Source organism: Misgurnus anguillicaudatus, chromosome 14, assembly GCF_027580225.2.
Source record: "Misgurnus anguillicaudatus chromosome 14, ASM2758022v2, whole genome shotgun sequence".
Lineage (NCBI taxonomy): Eukaryota > Metazoa > Chordata > Actinopteri > Cypriniformes > Cobitidae > Misgurnus > Misgurnus anguillicaudatus.
In genome coordinates this window covers 4,544,408-4,552,526 of record NC_073350.2, presented here as the reverse complement: position 1 = coordinate 4,552,526, position 8,119 = coordinate 4,544,408, and positions in this window count along the sequence as shown.

Below are 8,119 nucleotides of genomic sequence, written 5' to 3'. Positions count from 1 at the left end.
GAAAATCACAATAAAATACTCTAGGGATTGTTTTTATGATTAAAACTGGTATTGAAATAGGTCACACACACATTACCTTAATCACAAGTGTAGTCTGCCATCACTGCCGCTTTTAGAAAATGTGCTGGGACATGACATTTGACTTTAAGTCTCCAACAAATATAGTCTCTGTTATTAACCTGGCAGCTCAGACCAGCTTGTACACTTGAATCATAACTTGGCCTGAACTAAAACATCATGTCACATTCAAAATAAAGAGACTGTTTTGATTGTTTAACACACTCAGCAGCTTATGCATTGCATGCAAAAACTTATTCACATGCAACCGAGTTTAACAAGGCACTTCATGGACAGAAATTGTCCTCGGTATTTGAAAAATCCTGGCTACGGCCTTAGTTGTGACTGCTCTTTTAGGACTTAAGACATTTAAAAAATAAGATTGTATATTAGCAATACATCATAATCAAATCACTTTGTGCATCAATGCGTTTGTAGAGTATTATTTCTCATTCATTTAATACATTTAGGAGATAGAAAATGGGTCAGGCTAAGAAAGACGTTAGCAACTTTTTCTTAATGCAGATTCATCCATTATTGTGTAATTAGAGAGGCTATTAAATGCGATGGCGGTATTTAGTGCATATTTATCCATAAAACGTATGAGTGGAGTGTTTTTGGCACTGTGATTCTGCTGGTTAATTAAATTAAATGCATTAAATTAATGTATTAATATAATGCATACATAAATACCTTTAGGGAGTAATAATAATTGAAAGTGATGAAGATGGCATATTAATAACAAAAAGAAAATAACACTGAGCCAAAGGGTATTATTATAATTTATAATAAATTAATTAAAGAAGTGGATTATAAGTCTCTTTTAAATCTTGTTCTTTGTACATTTATAAATCAAAGAGGAACAAGATATATAAACACAGCACACAGTCAATATAATATAAACATGCACAATATAAACATGCATAAAGATTATAAAGATTGATACAGCGTGATGCATTTTAAAGCTTTGAGGGCAGTATGAAACATGTTAACAATATTAGTGGATTTTATTGGTCAGAAAACATTGTTGATAGAACTACATAAAATACTACCTACACATATTAGTGTGATATATAAATATTGTAAATATAAAAAAGGAATAATCACAGCTCTTTGCCCCAACCCAATGTATTTCAATGGCTTACTATGAGCTGGAACTTACTAAAGTCTTCATGTTATCACATAACGGACAAGCTTTTTGGACTTTCGTTTTTAGATATTTCTAAAGGTCTTTGGATTAGAGTTCAGAAATGCCCTGCCCCCTTACCATACTTAGTTCATCAGGAAGTGTGTGCTGTAGCTTCTCACATGTAAACAGTGGCATCAGTCCAACACGCAGAACTGTGTTCACACAGATTTCTGGCAAGAGTTCCAATCAAAGTGGTCTCGTCCAGTTTTGCGTGACAGAGGACATTGGGTGAGTTTAAGCTGTGGGGTTTATTTAATTTTAGGGTTTTAGGATTTCACAAACCCAGGAAGACCCTTACGAAAATTAACCATGGTTTTACTACGGTTAAAACCAAAAAACCATGGTTACTGTAGTAAAACCATGGTAACCACAAAATAACCATGGTTTTGACAACTATGGTTTTCAAAAACTATAGATAAACCATAGTTAGTGTAGTAAAATCATAGTTTTGCTGATAGTAATCAATACACCAAAAAAACATGGTTACTACACTTTTACCACGATAAAACCATGGTTAATTTTCGTGTAGTCCATTATCAGTCGTAAGTTATTGTAGATATCTCCCTTTGCAGTGAACTTTGAGTGGGGTAATTTTGCAGATCTATTTTATAATTAAACATTGTAACTGAAGTAACAAAGATGAAAAAGCATATTAGGACCCCTTTAACTTATTGTTATTATAGTTTATATCCTATTCGCATAGTGGAAAATATTTCTGAAGATGAAGCTACTTTAGTACCAGTTTACAAGCTCTTGGCTAATTACTAATGCATTCTGTTGCTAATAAGTACATTCAATTACAGTGGCACAGTAATTGTATGATGCCACGGTGCCTTAAAATGCTTACTGTGTGCTATAGCTGGCCGATTTCAGTGTAGCTCTGTTTACTAAGCCCTGTGTGAATGTCATGTGATCAGTGTACAGTAGAGGATGCAGTCACCTCATTATGTTGATTTGGATAACTGTATTTCCCAGTACAATTTCTGTTTACCTGGCAGTTGCCACTAAGATTTATTTAATTTCTTTGAAGGCATGAGGCACAGCAAAAGGGGGCAAGGTCGCTCTCTCATTACATATGACACCCTCCAATTTCTGAACAAATTAACCCTGGCAGATAAGGAAGAAAAAGCTATTTATTTCACAACAGATGCATCAGCTAGGCTATAGGATGAATGTGATAGACATTAACCAGCTGACAGCTGACACCCATTTATTTGCATAGACGGTCTTGACATGGTAAAGTGCAATTGTAGTGGAAAATTATACCAGCACAGACACAGCTGCAATGCAAGGCTTACAAATATCCGAGTTAAAACAAGAAAAACCAATTAGAATTCAAAAATCATGAGTTTTGTAGAGCTGTATAATTTTACAGTTTTTGGAAAAGACATACAGTAAGCTAAACCTTACCTGACGAAAGATGAGGGATGACATCCTCATCTTGCATTTTTTGGCATCCAAGCAGGGCTCTGCTGAAAATAGTTTATCTCTTACTCAGAGGTTGCATTAAACCTTTTTATTGTCCGTCATTTTGACATACAGGCCCGTAAAAATTCTGTCATAATCAATTATTATCATATTACACCACGGGTCTGTTGAATGCTGTATTCCGATTGGCTGAGAAATGTTCTATGGGTGTTGATTATTTTTCTGTAAACCGCACACCTAACTTTTTAAATATCTTAAAAATAGGCACCAGAGCAATGTTTGTGGTAACCGTGGTATAAGCAGAATAATTGACTTTGGTTCTTTGAATTATTTGAAAATAATGCACACCTGCTTCGCGTCGTTGCATTATTTTCTTATAATTCAATGGCCTGTCATCAATTATTCCTTACATCGTAATTTCAATTTTCAAATTTGAATGATAATAGGATATTTAATAGCTTTACATTTTTATTTTATTTCAATCATGAACTTACAGAACAAGCACATAGGCTAGAATATGCATTTATTTTTTTGTAAAGAAAACAGATGAACACTTTACATGTTGACCACCACATGAAGCAGGAGAATAAATGTTTGTGTTCTGTGATTTCAGAGGCAGGCAAACCATGCAATCTTTGTGCCTAAACTGGCATTTATTACAAAATACAGTTATGCTTAAAATATGAACAAAACATGTGAAAGTGAACTGAACTAAACTCAAACGACCTTCTTTATATGCCTGAACTCAAACCATCTCCTGATTCGCACTGCCCTAAACTGAGTGCTTCTCTGTGTGTAATAAACAAATTAAGGCAGACTAATGCAGACTCTATTATTATTGAACTGTGTGTCTTCACCTCGGACAGATGACTTCTCATTGCAGTTGTTCATTTTTTCTCAAGGCTGAACCCATGTTCTTTTAACACATTGGAGTGTGTTCAACTTCATGCAGTGCTGAGCAGACCGATCACAACATGACATCAACGTATTGGAAGAGAGTTTCGAGCCCAGTGCTTACTACTCGCTCTTGTGTAACTTTCACATCATACACGGATTGGTCTGTGCAACACTGCATAAAGTCAAACACGAACTGCACAGGGCTGGGAATTACAGTTACAGTCATCAATCTCAATATAAACTGTGAAAATGACAGACATCCCTCAGATTATTTCTGGCAGTAAAGAGGGGGCAATATTCTGTTAACATGACCCCTACTCTTACTTTAATAACTTTGTGTTTTTATTTGCAATGTTCTTTTTTACCACACACCCATTACAGGTGATGTTCCCCAAGGTTCTGTGTTAGGTCCTTTATTATTCTTGTTATTCATGCTGTTCTTCAGTTGCATTTTACACAAATACAATGTCATATTATTGGTGTGCATCCCTTTTAGGTTTGATCTAATAGTGGGTGCCCTCTAAACAACAAATATAAATGCAAAAAATCTATTTACTATAAACAAAAACTCCTGGATTTAGAATGGATTTTAAGATTTTGTTTTAAAGGATTAGTTTACCTAAAACATAATTTTAACCATCATTTACTTTATGTTGTTGATTTTTCTTTCAAACAAAAACATCTCTGATCTTGAAATCACAATTGATAAAGCCCTAAAAATCTTTACAATTATTTAAAGTTGCAAAATTACAGTATCATAAAAGTGGTCCATACTTTACATACTTAAGTTAGTTGGTGAAAAAAATGTATTCCCCTGACTTTGGTTGCATGGATAAAGCAGCAAAAATCTTTAATATTCTCCTTAAGGTTTCTGAAGATGATCTAAAATCATAATAAAAAAGTAAGTAAATGAGTGAACTATCCCTTTAAGACCATGCATGAGCACAATGTGCTTTATAAATAAACATGACTTAATTTGACTTGCATGAAGAGATTTGGGAATAAGACGACAAGATGTAGCTAACCGCAGGAGTTGGTTTTTGGAGTGTAGTGATAATAGTGTGTGGTTTGGTTGTATTATAGCAAGTTAACAGTTTATTAATATGATTCTGGTAATCATGTAAAACCAGTTGAACAAAGTAATAACTGGAAGCATTCCTCAAGATTATTGTGAGAAATCTGGGGGTAGACACAAAACAACCCGCAGTGAATCTTGGTTGGGGAACCTAAGCCCTGGTTTTCTAAATGTAGCAGTTTCTATAGCCATAATAAAATGAGCTAAATCATGTATATATGACCTCCTAATGGAGACCACTAAGAACAGTGTGCTTGGATTGGTATGCCTATGCATGCATATTTTCCCCTCATCACATGGAAACATTGTTTGTGTAAAAAACAAAACAACAATTCACAATAGTAACTGGCGGTATTTATGTGTAGTGTATTTATTTGTTTTATATTGCATTTACTTTTTATGAATTAGGTCAAATCAATTTTGCTCTAAAATGCATGTTCTAGCAGATAGAAGACTACAAATAATCCTGTTTTAATTCAACTGAAATTATACAGCATGGGTTCCCAGGACAATTGCGGACATTAATTTGGAAGTAATTTGGGAAAAGTAGGATACCCAATGTTTTGCTCTTTTTCCCCTTGTTCTTGTTCGAAAGCCTTCAAAGCCAAAGTTTTTCAAAGGGCTGGGGGGCAGGCGAGGAGGTCCAGACAGGGCTTCTTTTAATTCATCCTCTTTAATTAACAGTCCAGGCAGCGGCTCCCAAACATTGAGGCTTGACTCACTGTTTTCTTGTATTTTCTCTAAACAGCATGAGGGCTTCACCATGAGAAAAAGCATTGGGAAGAGGGGGTGGGTCTGTGTTTAGCACACTTCCTAATGGTGCAAAACACCGGGACATGCTGAGGTGCTTTTCTCACCCTTCAACTGCGTATTAAGGTTTTGTATCTGTTTTAGGTTTTTTCTTTTATATCAATCAGGTCAGAAATAGTTTTTCTATATGTAAGTTGGAACAATAACATTATAAGTTTAATGTATTTTCAATTTCAATGGCTACACTTTGCTATCAAACACAGATTGCTAAAATTCTATTGCTTGAATCTTTTACCATACAAACTTGGTTATGCATCGACAGACAGATGATCTTTTGCAAAGTGAGAGATGTTTCTGGGTTGCCATCATTGTTGACCTTGGGACAACAATTCAATTAATTTTCAGTTTACAGTTAATGTGTAGTTTAGGTTTACAACCAATGGTTAGGCACTCCACCACCATTGTTATTTATCTATCATTTCCTACTGATTTTAGGAATAACCTATAGTTAGGGTTTGGAGTAGGGATTATTTTATTTTCAACCAAAATGTTGTTCCAGGGCCAACAAACTATGTTTGGGACCAGTGGCGGTTGTGACTGCTCTTCCGGGGGACGCAAATTCAAAACAAGTGTTCGGCAAACACTTTCAAAACCGTTTATGATAAAAGAGATGCTCACGTTCACAAAATACAAATGCAAGACACTTATTTAACAGTAAACTCTGATTACACGAGATTATGCAAGTATCTGGCAAACGCGAGTATCTCTTTTATCATAAACCCCCTTTAGGCGGGTCTGCAGCAAGACAAGACATGTGATGTGCATAGGTTCACTCGACGCGGCGAGCAAATATTTTGAAATTACAAACCACACACGTGACAAGCTACATACATGTTGTAAAGAACTTCGCATCGTGCACCCTCAAAAAAAGAAGTCACAGGCTGCCACTGTTGGGGACATCTCGCATTTTGCAGGTTGAGAAATGTGTCTACCCTTTTTACACTGTAAAACCAAATTGGGTAGTTTTAGCCCAATATCTGGGTAAATATAGGACGGAACAGATGTTGGGCTAAACTAACCCATCAAGTTGGTTTTCAATTTTAACCCTGCAAATTAGTTTTAACCCAAAGTATGCTTTAAAGGCGGAGTCCATGATGTTTGAAAGCCAATGTTGATATTTGAAATCACCTAAACAAACACGCCCCTACCCCAATAGAATCTGGACCTTCTGTTGATAGACCCGCCCCACACATACGAAACCCAGCATTTGATTTGATTTGATTGGCTATAAGTGTGTTTTGGTAGTCGGCCCGTCTTCTTTTCCAAAGCGTTTTTCAAAAAACTCGGCCTTTAATTTTATTTAAAAACTGGTCTAGTTTTTTTTTTATGAAAAGCTTAATAGTTTTTCTTTACTTTTTGCAAAAATTAAAGATTATAAACAAATGCCAACGTGGTATCAGTTTTCATTAAGGCGGGGTGCATGATTTTTGAAAAACACTTTGGAAAAGGGCAGAGAACCAATACACACTTGTAGCCAATCAGCAGTATAAGGGGCGTGTCTACTAACTGACATCGTTGCCTGGGTTGCATATGTGTGGGGCGGGTCTATCAAAAGAAGGTCCAGATTCTATTGGGGTAGGGGCATATTTGACAATCGTGCAGGGGCATGGTTTGCTTTGATTTGGAAAATGTGAGTGGACCCTAAAGTGGGGCGCACACCAGATGCACAGCTCAGCGCCGCGCCGGTCTAAAAAAACAGGTGTCCGTGGCGCCCAGCTTTGACTCTGGAAATTCGTGCCACAGAGAGCCACTCACATAGTTTAACATTAAATAACATCATATTTGTCCCAAATCATTAATGATTAACATTGGCTGCTCATGTATAGTTTGAAGTAGATGCTATCGGAATAAGCTTGCGCTATTTAATGTGCACTTCCAGTGTATGATACCTCCGCATTGTCATAGACGTGACTCGACGCGGCATGGCGCGTCCGGTGTGCGACCCTCTTTAGTGTACAGTTTACCTTAAAAAATGCTGACTTCTGATGACTGTCCAAAATGCATGTGACAGGTAACTCAGCAGCAGTGTTTTTACTCTGAACAGCTGTATGGAGTTTACCTGGAGTTTAATGTCATGTAAAATAGACACTTATCATGCATATTTGTTTTCTTTACTATAAACGGTGCGGCCCCACACGCGTTGTCGCGGTTACAGATCTTGACTCTCGGGTTTCTGTTTGCGTAATGGTCTTATCGAACAATATAAATGTTTTGGTTTCCTAAAGAGGAGGAGAGACTGCGATCATGGATCAGCACTATGTAAAGGGATGTTTGGCAGACGATCTTTTGTTAGGATTGTATACATTAATTTTACACAGTAATGTTAACTCAGTGTCGTTTTTGATACGCTTTAGCTGATTTAAACTAAAGTAATCTACTTGTTGTTTATTTAGCTTCTTATCAGAAATAAACTACTCTAAAAGGACTGTTGTCAATGATTCTTTGTGGAAGTTACGTTTGTTCAACGAAAGCTCATTTGTTTATGTTGTTACTGCTGAACCATCTATAATGGTTTTATCAATAAATATATTACCGTAATACAAACCTTGTTTCTCTGCATAAACAGTCTGTGTATAAACCGATGCATCTTCACGTAAGGTGACTAAACAGGACCCCACTGTCACGCACTAACTTGATTTTACTCAAAGAGTTTGGTTAATGTG